This window comes from Solanum dulcamara, chromosome 8 (genome assembly GCF_947179165.1).
Source record: "Solanum dulcamara chromosome 8, daSolDulc1.2, whole genome shotgun sequence".
Lineage (NCBI taxonomy): Eukaryota > Viridiplantae > Streptophyta > Magnoliopsida > Solanales > Solanaceae > Solanum > Solanum dulcamara.
Genome location: NC_077244.1, coordinates 33,017,387 through 33,028,924, shown reverse-complemented (window position 1 = coordinate 33,028,924; position 11,538 = coordinate 33,017,387). Strand labels below are relative to the sequence as shown.

Here is an 11,538-nt window from a genome sequence, read left to right as displayed (position 1 = left end):
TATGAAGAGATTCCAGTTCAAATTCTTGATCGTCAGGTTCGCAAATTAAGAACTAAGGAAGTGGCATCTGTCAAAGTCCTATGGCGAAATTAATTTGTTAAAGAGACTACATGGGAAGCTGAAGAAGATATGAAGGCTAACTATCCTCATCTATTTGTGCCTTTTGATGACGATATTCAAGGTAATATTCCTTATTTCTACCTCTGAATCGATGTTTATTCTTGAGTTTGAGTCATTGACCATTTGAGTATCAGAGTTTTTGAGAAATTGATGTATTGATGATATTCATTCTTTATGTCTCCTATTTTCATGTTCATTCGAGTACGAATAATCCCAAGGGGGAGATATTGTAACAACCCCTAAAATGTGGTATGTCGGTATTTCAATTCTCGATGAAAATATTACAGCCTCTGTATTTTGGGCATACCTTTTCATAGGTTGGTCCAAATTAAGTGATTCAAATTTCTGGATAACCACAACATCCTTACCTACAACGTTCATGAAGAACATATCTTAAGATTCAGAGTATAAGTAGGTCAAATAAATTAAACTTTGCAAGATATAGTAGTGTGACGGAATTGAGTGTTTATAGAAGAAAATTCATATCTCACTCTAGGATGTTCCAAATTGGTTGATTCTTGAAAGATATGAAACTAGACTTCTATATCTACAATTCTTATGAAGACACCAAATCGTAATAAGGAATTTATCTTATTTGAACGCAGCTTCGAAAAAGAGTATTCTGTTAAAAAGAACTCATCTTACCTACCATGGAAACATCTAGATACATTTGACATCATTCATGACATAAATTGTCCTCCATTTAACATCATCCATGACATCAATATATTCCATTAAATTTTCAGATTTTTCTTTATAATTATTTTATTTATTGTTAGGTCACTCTTTCCCACCTATAAATATCCACCTTATTTCCTCATTTTATTCATCAAGCTTTCTTAAGCATTTCTTCTCTCTCTATATACTTCTTCTCAAATATAGTTTTAGTTTTAGTAGTATAAAAATACTACTCCGGTTATTCTTATATTTCGGGTAGTACACAAAATGCTCCGGCGAGAAGAAAAGGCTAGGGGTCCAAGAGTGTTCCAATTCGGAGTAAACCTTCGGATTTAAGGTATGTAAGTCTTTCATAGCATTGGATTGAGTTCTTCCATGCGCCCAATATTTAAATATATTATAATTGAGTTATAGTTGAGTTTTATCCAAATCTTGAATTCTAGATGAATTAATTCTTCTATTGAGTTTGATATATTTATGCATTAATATTATTATTATTATCTCTCATATTATTGGAATTATTGTTCATGGCTACTTTCCCATGAATCCTAATTGATTTGATGTTCATGAATATTTTTACATATGTTTTGAGTAAAGATGTTGCCTTTTTATTATTTTTATTGATAAAAAGAAAGTTATATGAATTAATACTATATATGTATTTTATTGAGTTTTAAAAGAGCAAAAGAGTTGAGTTTGAATGAATTTGAGCAAATGATATTTTGAGCAAGATGTTTTGATGAAATGTAAATGATGTTTTTGGAAGTATAATGATTGATGAACATGAAATGAGATGAGTTTGATGATTTAAATTAAAGTCCAATGAGACTAGATGATGAGTTTAATATGAACACATATTTTGGGAGTAGTATTGAGCACCGAGTTGGGTAAGAGTTTAATTGACTCAAACCCCAGAACTACGTAGCCAGCGTAGGATGGAGGCTATGCCTCTTAAGTCCCAAAAAGAGGACTTTGATGAGTGGATCCAAGATGGTGATGTCCTTTACCCTGGTAAGGTATTGGATGGATGTGGCAACGACATCGCTTCGTTGTATCATCGCTAGCTCACAAGTGATGGTTGTCGGTTAGAGAAACTCCCAACTGAGTAAGCATTGCTTATTACTATTATTTTTATATTTTAAACTTGCATTACATATTGATGTTGAGATGATGTTGCGTTCTGAGCTAAGTTTTATTGAGAGGAGTTTCTTGATATCTGTCCTTACTTTCCTACCATTTTACATACTCGTACATTCCACGTACTGACGTCATTCGACCTGCATCGTTTTATGATGCAGATACAGGTATTAGAGATCCTCAACAGGCGCATCGTTGAAGATCATTTCTTTTTGGCTATTTGGTGAGTCCTTCTTGTATTCGAAGGAACTCCTTATCCTTTTATTATTGTTGAGTGTGATGTTTCTTTTGAGGTAGCCATGAACATGTCATTGGCACCATCTAAGAGTATTAGAGGCTTCATAAACAGAGTCTGATGATATAATCGGAGTAGTTCTCCTTAGAAACTACTTCTTATAAGAATTATCTATTTTTCCTTTGATTATGACAAGCCCACATTAGTATTCTTAAGTCTTCCGCTAATGAATAAATAAGAAATGAGACCAAGTGGTTCTCTCGGAAGTCAAAAATGGTTTCTGAGTGTCGGCCACGCCTAGGGTACCCTCTCGGGGCGTGACAGATGAATTGAGTGTTCAAATAGTATTTGGACATGTTTGTGATTGTATTTATAGACGATATATTGATCTATTCGAGGAATGAGGAGGAGCATACAAACCATCTTAGAATTGTTCTTTAGACTCTTAAAGATAGGGAATTGTATGCTAAGTTTTCAAAGCTTGAATTTTGGTTTACTTTTGTGGCATTTATAGGACATGTAGTGTCTGGTGAGGGTACCTGGGTTGACTCATAGAAGATTGAAGTGGTCAAGAACTGGCAAGGCCTACATCCCCAACTGATATAAGAAGCCTCTTGGGTTTGTCCAGCTACTACCGTAGATTTGTTGAGTGGTTTTCATCTATATCCTCTCCATTGACTAAACTGACTTGGAAGAAGGCTCAGTTCCAATGGTCAGATGCTTATGAGAAAAGTTTTCAAGAGCTAAAAATGAGGTTGACTACTGCTCTAGTTTTATCCCTACCCAAGAGAATTGATGGTTTTGTGATCTATTGTGATCCGCCCAGAGTTGGATTGGGTTGTGTATTGATGCAGAAGGGTAAAGTTATTGCCTGCACTTCTATGCATCTTAAGATTAATGAGAGGAACTACCTAACTCATGACCTAGAGTTAGCAGTCGTATTGTTCGCTCTCAAGACTTGGAGTCACTATCTTTATAAAGTGCATATTGATGTGTTCAGTGACACAAGAGCCTTCACTATGTGTTTACTCAAAATGATCTAAACCTAAGGCAAATGAGATGGCTTAAACTACTCAAGGACTATAATATGAGCATTCTCTACCACCCAGGTAAAGCTAATGTTGTTATTGATGCTCTTAGCATGTTATCTATGGGGAGTACTACCTAAGTAGGAAGGAAAGAAAGAGTTAGCTAAAGAGGTGCATAGGCCTGCATATTTGGGAGTTTAACTTATTGACTCTAGTGAGGGAGATACTATTGTTTAGAATAGGGCCAAATCATCTCTAGTAATTGAGGTGAAAGAAAAGAAAGATCAAGATTCCATTCTCGTCCAATTGAAAGATGATGTTCACAAGCAGAAGGTAATGACTTTTTCCAAATAGGGAGATGGAGTGTTGAGGTACCAATGGAGATTGTGTGTTCTAAGTATTTATGGAATTCGAGAGAGAATCATGGTAGAGGCCAATAGCTCTAAGTATTACATTCATCCAGGTTCTACAAAGATGTACAACGACTTGAGAGAAGTATACTGGTGGAGTGGAATGAAGAGAGATATAGAAGAGTTTATGTCTAAGTGCTTGAATTTCCAACAAGTCAAATTTGAGCATTAAAGGCCTTGTGTAGTGGCTTAGAACATTAAGACTTCAGAATACAAGTGGGAGATGATGAATATGGACTTCATTACTGGTTTATCATGGTCTCGCAGACAATATGACTCTATATGGGCGATTATGGAAAGGATAACCAAATCAGCCCATTTCTTATCCTACTAAAAACTAAGAGGGGATGCCGCCTACTACTAAAATCTCGGTGATCAAAACTACTTATACCATAAAGTACTATGCTAGATTGTACCTTTGTGAGATTCTCAAACTTTATGGAGTTCATTTGTCTATCATCTCAGATAGGGGATCTCAATTTATTGCTCAGTTTTGGAAGTCGTTCTAGAAAGGTTTGGGTTCAAGAGAGAATCTTAGCACTACTTTTCATCCACAGACAGACGGCCAGGTAAAGCATACCATTCAAACTTAGGAGGATATGTTGAGATCATGTGTCATCGACTTTAGAGGTAATTAAGATGATTGTTTACCTCTTATTGAGTTTTCTTACAATAACAACTTCCATTTGGTTATTAAAATGGCTCCGTATGAAACTCTGTATGGGAGGAGATATACAATCAATTCAACTTCACCAACTTCAAAACATGCAATTAGTGACCTACAGATGTTGAGGAATTAGTTCACCAAGCTATGGAAAAGGTGAAGATCATCCAAGAGAGGTTGAGGATTACTCAAAGTCGATAAAAATCTTACACTGATGTTAGGAGGAGAGATTTGCAGTCCAAAGTGAATGATTAGGTGTAAATAAAGGTCTTACCCATAAAGGTGTGATGCGATTTGGGAAGAAAGGAAAGCTTAGTCCCTGCTACATTTGTCCTTATTAGATTGTAAAGAGGATTGGTAATGTAGCCTATGAGTTGGTAGACTATCAAGAGTAGTTGAAGCACAACCTCGAAGACATGTCACTATTGGTGGCAAAGAAAGATGCAAAGATTTTTCGCTTGAATGCTCAATTGCAAAAGATTTTTGCTGAGGGACCAGGTTTAAAAGAATTGTCTTTATTGAAAGCTCAAAATCCAGCTGTACTGCTCAGATTGAAGAACTCAAAGGTAAATTGCTCATGGTACATGAAGAAGCTGATGCTCGTCTGTCTTTTATCATCCAAACCATTGTTTCTTGACCTCTTCCCTATTTAATTCAAACCTGCAACATCCTTCTATTTTCCTTTTTTGTGTGGCTTAGTCCGATTTTATTATAGTTTACTTCAGTGTTCTTTCTGCTAATGCTTATTTCTATTTATGAATGTCATTCAGTATCTTGTAACTTGTTCCTTACTTTCTGTTTGTTCTTTCTTGTTATGTTCCCCTTTTGGGCTGTGAGTTACCTTTAGATTGTCTTGTATTTAACTTGGTTACTGCTTGCCTTTTTAATGATGTCAAAAGGGGGAAAAATATAGGTTATGTTGTATGGTTTTAAAGTTGTATGGTTTTAATGGTTTTAATGCTAGTGGAACCAAATGAGGAGTGGGACTTGGTTGAAAGGGAAAAGTAATTGTGGTAAGGGGAAATAATTGTGAAAGGGGGAGTGTTAATTATGAGATACTGATAAACCTTTTTTTTCAACTGCGGTTTTCATCATCAAAAAGGGGGAATTTGTTAGATTGTAGATTTGATGATATGATAAATAGGGATCTGTTATTGAACATGATCCCATGTTAGATTATAATCATTTTGTGCAATTGAAAGTGATATCTATCAAAAGTATAGTGCCAATAACTATTTTTTTGTAGTGCTCGGGATGTGCCAGTGTGGCAAGCATCTAGGCCAATAGAATTACTCCAAAGGAAATGGTCATCCTTTATTATGTCTCATCTTTATTGGCATAAACAAGTTTTTCAAAAAGCAAGAACATTCACTCTCAAGAAATAGAAAAGAAGGAACAATAATGGAGTATAAGATTGCTATTGTGTGTTGTTTCTGAGTTTATTTATTTTCTCATTTCATGTAAATCAAGTTCTGATCTATAAAGGAACTTGGTGTTTGTTTTCAATCAGTCTTTTTCTCGTTCTTAATCCATACCTAGAGTTAGCTATGATGATCTTTAAAGTCTAAATTACTCTAAGGGAATTAGCTTAGTAGACAACAGAGTTGGTGCTTAGTGGTTGAAGATTCTAGGTGTCATAGTAAGAGGGAAGGGATTAAAAGTTTAATCTTTGGGATTGCATGAGTTTGTAATCAGTGTTGCTCCTTGTTTGATAATGGAATCAGGCTAAAATCTTTTGAGACAAGTCTAGGTTTTTCCTCCCTTGAGAAAGGGAGTTTCCAAGTAAAATACTTGGAATATTTATTTTTTGTTCTTTACTGTTCTTCTCCTAGTAAGGTACCAGGTCGAGAGTTAACTATTAGAAGCATACGAGCCATCACTTACCTTAATCAATACGCGATAACTAAATTGAGCCTTCCCTTTTCAAATTGAATCCAAAAAACTACAATCTATACAAATGGTGATTCACAATCAAATTACGAAGCTAACAACACAAGAATCGTGAAATTCAGGTAAAAGGGTCAAAATGGATCAAAAATCTGATTTTGAAAATGGGGTTTAAATACGAGAATTTTTCGATGAAAATGATCTTCAAAGCATTAGGAATACATCTGAGAAAACCATTTCAAAAATGGATTTCAAAATAACACTTAATCATCATTTTAAGAAATTTGAAGTTTTTGAAGAAATTCCCAAAAATTAGGGTCCAAAATCCATTATTCAATGTCAAAATCGTGCTATAATGGATGGGTAATGTAGATTCTAGGTTAGAAACACTTATCTAATCAAAAAGACAAGAAATCTCACTTCAAAAATTTCCTAACCAAGATTTTGGGTTTCAAAAATTGAAGAATCAAGCACACCCCGGCTAAACCCTCTGAGATGTCGCTTAAGCGACACATGGTGTCGCTTTCGCAGCATCGCTTTCGTTTTAGTAAACCCCAACTAAGTTACCCATGTTTCTTTCATGATGGATACCATGCTAAAGCATAGGTCGCTTTTGTAACCCTGCCCTCACTAAAGCAGACCCTACACCAGAACACAGCCAATAGGAAAATACTCCAATTCTCAAACTTCTGAATAGTTCCTAGAGATTCGATCGGAATCCCGTACACACAAACCATATATTCTATCACAATAAATTTGTTGTTCAGGACTCGATGGAACCATGAAATTTAAATTTGAGGCCACCATGACCTAAAACTTAATTAGTTGCCAAGAAATTAACTTTCAGACTCAAAAAGACCAAAATTTCCTCGGAGCTTCCAAAAAGTACACAGGAACTTTCCCTTGGCCTAAAATCATCCCCCTATCCAATAGAATCATTGGGATTCAACTCCCAGCATCTAAAATCTAAATATTTCCCAAAGTCAACTCTAAATTAAAAAATTTAATCATTTCCAACATATGACATTGAATCTTCGATATAACACCGAAATTGATTTCGTCAACTCTCCTAGAAAAAATTCTACATTCTGAAGCTGATGGAACCGACATAATTCAATTTCAAGACTCGCAACTCCAAATTAAACTGAATACCACTATTTCACAATTTAAGCTTTCAAAACATAAATATTTCAAGAAATCTCAGTTTTTTAAAGAATTTCACAAAAGCGACTTCGAATACCGATCAAAATGACTTTTAATACATTTACAACTTTAGTAATAGTATAATATGATTACTATTTAATAGTCAATTAATTAGGTATTTTATAGCATTTTCATTTAGAGTAGAGGTAAAATGGTAATCCACTTTTCACTATGTTGCTTCCCACTTTTAATAATATATCATATTGTAATTGCTACACTACTATTTTTAAGTATTAAAATCTATGCTCGCCATTTTCGTGTGCCTAATGCATTGGTACAGAAATCTATGTTCCCAATGACATCTTTTGTGAACAAGGCCCATTTTTAAGTATTAAAATATATGCTCGCCATTTTTGTGTGCCTAATGCATTGGTACAGAAATCTATGTTCCCAATGACATCTTGTATGAACAAGGCAGTAAAATAATTACTAGTATGAATAAGGAAGGTAAAATGATTTTTGGTGTGAAGAAGGATGGCTAAGTGATTATTGGTGTGAACAAGGCTGATAAAAATATTTTTTCTTCATAATTCTATCAGCTTTTAGCAATGCTAAGTTATGTGATGGAAAATAATAAAGTTCCTAGTGGCAACAAATGTGTGGAAAGTGTGGATTCCTAGGAAACTGAGCCAAAAGGCATTAAGGAAAAAAGAGTTCACCTCAATCATGTGAAGTTTTTTAATCATCTCCTCTGTATATATGTGTGTGTATGTTTGTGTATATATATATATATATATATATATATATATATATATATATATATTGATTGCTACACAATAATTTTTAAGTATTAAAACCTATGCTTGTCATTCATATGTGCCAGATACATTGGTTCAAAAATCTATGTTCCAATGACATTTGGTGTGAACAAGGTTGTAAAATAATTAATAGTGTGAACAAGACAGGTAAATTGATTTCTGGTGTGAAGAAGGTTGGTTAAGTGATAACTGGTTTGAACAATGATAATAAAATAATTTGTCTTCATCGTTATGTCGACTATTGGAAATCTATGTTCCAAATGAGATTTGTTGTGAACAAGGCTGGTAAAATAGTTACTAGTGTGAACAAGGCCAGTAAAATAATTTTTTGTGTGAAGAAGACTAGTTAAGTGATTACTAGTGTGAACAAAGTAGATAAAATAATTTGGCTTCATTATTTCGTTTTCTATTGGTAATGCTAAATGACATGATGGAAAATTATAAAATTTCTAGTTGCAAGATATGGATTGAAAGTGTGGATCCCTAGGAAACAAAGCCAAAAGACGTTAGAGCCAAAAGAGTTCATCAAAGTCATGTGAACTTTGTAATCTTCTTTTTTATTATATATATACACACACTTATGAGTAATGATAGTTCTTTAAAATTGAAGATGCTTATAAGGTTAAGGAAAGGTTCTTCTATTCTCTCATAGTTTGACAACACAAGTTAACATGGAAAAGGGCTTCTTCAAGGTTTTCAACCAACCCTAAGCCCAGTGCAAAACAGATGGTAAGTGTACTTCCTCCCTATGGTATTTCATTTTCTTCGATTTTTTTCTTGAATTTTTTTCTTCTTCTTTTTGGTATGTGGGAAGGGGAAGGCCTTAGTGAAATTTAAATCTACAAAATTTAGATACAAATGAACTTAGATCCCATAGTCTTTTACATTATTTTAGGTATATTTTTCCTCTAATATTTTTATGTGAATAAACATATATTTGATCTATAATTCTTGTTGACTCTTTTTCTCAATTTTTTGTTTAAGTAATACTTTTTTAAAGATGTGGGTTGTGTATAAGGGAGAGAAAGTAAAAGGAGAGATGTATTTGTGTGATGCAAGTAAATTATTTGCTAGATATTTATATATATTGAATCTCCTAAATTTTATGCTACTATTATGTAGATTTATTTCAGTTAGCTGATGTCATAAATTACATATGTCATTTCCAAATGAAGATATTATGGGTGTTGATGGAAGTAACTTTGTGTTAGAACTCTGAGAATGCCTCAAATAGTTACATTCTTGAATTCTAACCTCTAAAGTTTGAAACTTTGAGTTTATTTGTAAAAAAGATTTCTTTCAATATTGATTGCTTTTATAATATTGTCAATCTGATTTAAAAAACCTAATGTTGTTCTATATTTGTTTTAAAAAATAATATTTTATTTTTTCACAGAAAATCCCCATTGGTTATATAAATTACAAGAATGAAAGGTTACTTAGGGAAGTTTCCCTTAGGGATCGGTTTGGCAATATGTGGCCTATTAGAGTGATCAAAGAAGGAAGAAATTTGTATTTTTACTATGGATGGGTGAAATTCATTGGGGGTAACACTCTAGAGTTTGGAGACTTTTTAATATTTGATAATGATGGTAAAAAAATATTTAAATTTAAATTACTTGGAATAACTGGATGTAAAAAGAATAGAGCTGGGGGTGGAAAGAAAGAGGAAGAAATGAATGTTGAACATCAGAAGAGTGTAGATAAAAGGGGAACATTTGGACCAGTGATTACAACACTAGTGCTTCTGATGATGATAGTGCCAAGGATTACATGGTAGAAAAATAAGATGCTGAAAAAGAGGTAGAGAAGGAAAAGGAACAGTTACTCATGAAAAAGCGTCATGCTCAAAATGCAGATATGAGGAAGAGAAAGAAGAAGAAAAGGATGACGGGGAGGGGGAGGAGGAAGATCAAGAAAAGAATGAAAGAGCTTGAACATTTAAGAAAAAGGTGCAACATTGAAAAGGTAGACACAATTATTAAAGTTCTTTTTATCTACTGCTCCATTTAATTTTATATGTAAATCAATTCTTTCCTTGTAAGTATATTCCTACAAAAAATGATGTCTTTTCTTATTTGGAGCTAATCTTGTAGAGATATAATGTCAGAAAATGTTGAAGATTCTAAGTTTGTATAGAAATGATTGGTTATTTGGATCCCAGACAAAAGGAGTCTAAGGGCATATTTAGTTAATGTTTTTAATAGAGAAGAATAATAAACTTAAATATCATTTTATAACACTTTTGATATACGCCAAAAATCTTATTTCTTTATTAAAGTCTATGTTCAATAAATTACAACCATATAAAATGAAATGGTTGGAGTATTTGTGAGTTTTCATGAGATTTCAGTTGTGAATCTGGCTAATTAACTTTCTTGATTCAGCTGGATGCCAAAATTTCATTGCTTGCAAGGTGAGGAATGTCCCTGACCAATATATTCAAAAGTGGGCGTACAACTCAGCCAAAAAATCCTTATTTCGTAGCAAAAAAATGAGAAAAAAGAAGGGATCAACTGGCAATGGAAATCCTATAACTATATATTCTAGTGTATGATTTTATAGTTCAATATTATAGCATTATAATTTAACAAACTCTTTGTTTCTAATTGCAGTACGTTCCAATAGATGTGGTGAGAGACTACAAACTTGAACTCCCTCCAAGAATTACCATTTTCGAGTCTGCAGGCAGAGAATTTGAGGCAAGAGTCAATAAATGGAACGACGATAGAATATAGCTAGTTGGCGGATGGCGCAAATTATGTAGGTGGAACCTTGTGGAGAAAGATGACAAATGTACCTGTGAATTTGTGAAAGGAAAACGTGGCAAGGGAATTTACTTACAAGTTCAAGTTCTCCATGAAGGATCAAGTTCCCATCCTATTAATAAATGAAAGAAATAGTTTACTGCAATTGAACAAAGCATTTTAATTTTCACGGTCTTTATTGTTGTTGTATGTTAACAATTTTTAAGACTATAAGTACTATCGTTTGTTGAAAGAAAATGAAGGTTGTTTTAGTTAGTATTATTTCTCTGATAAAGGAAACAGAAACTATTTTAGTTTGATTTTATTCATCAATTATATATGGCTTAATATCTTTGTCGAAGGGTAGTAACTTGACATGTCACGACCCAAAAACTGAGGTCATGATGACACACATCTCAAAACCCAATCTGATGTGTAACCCTAAAAATAAAACTCATACAAGACTCCCAAAGGGGAAAGTGATGCCACGATTTAAATAAAAAATAAAAAATAAAGAAATTATCCCAAAACCTGGTGTCATAAGTATAAAGAGCATCTAATACAAGGTTCGAATCTGAAGATACAACATAAGTCTCTGAATGATACAAAAGACTGAAAAATAAAGATAGACTAGTGACGATCCGAATTCTGGAACCTCACCACTAATCTGA

General features: G+C 33.6%; 1 pseudogene; it reads left to right on the top strand.

Moving 5' to 3' along the window:
• Positions 1-8,791: 8,791 nt before the first annotated feature.
• Positions 8,792-11,014, top strand: LOC129899866 (B3 domain-containing protein At5g60140-like; annotated as a pseudogene).
• The last annotated feature ends 524 nt before the right edge of the window (positions 11,015-11,538 follow it).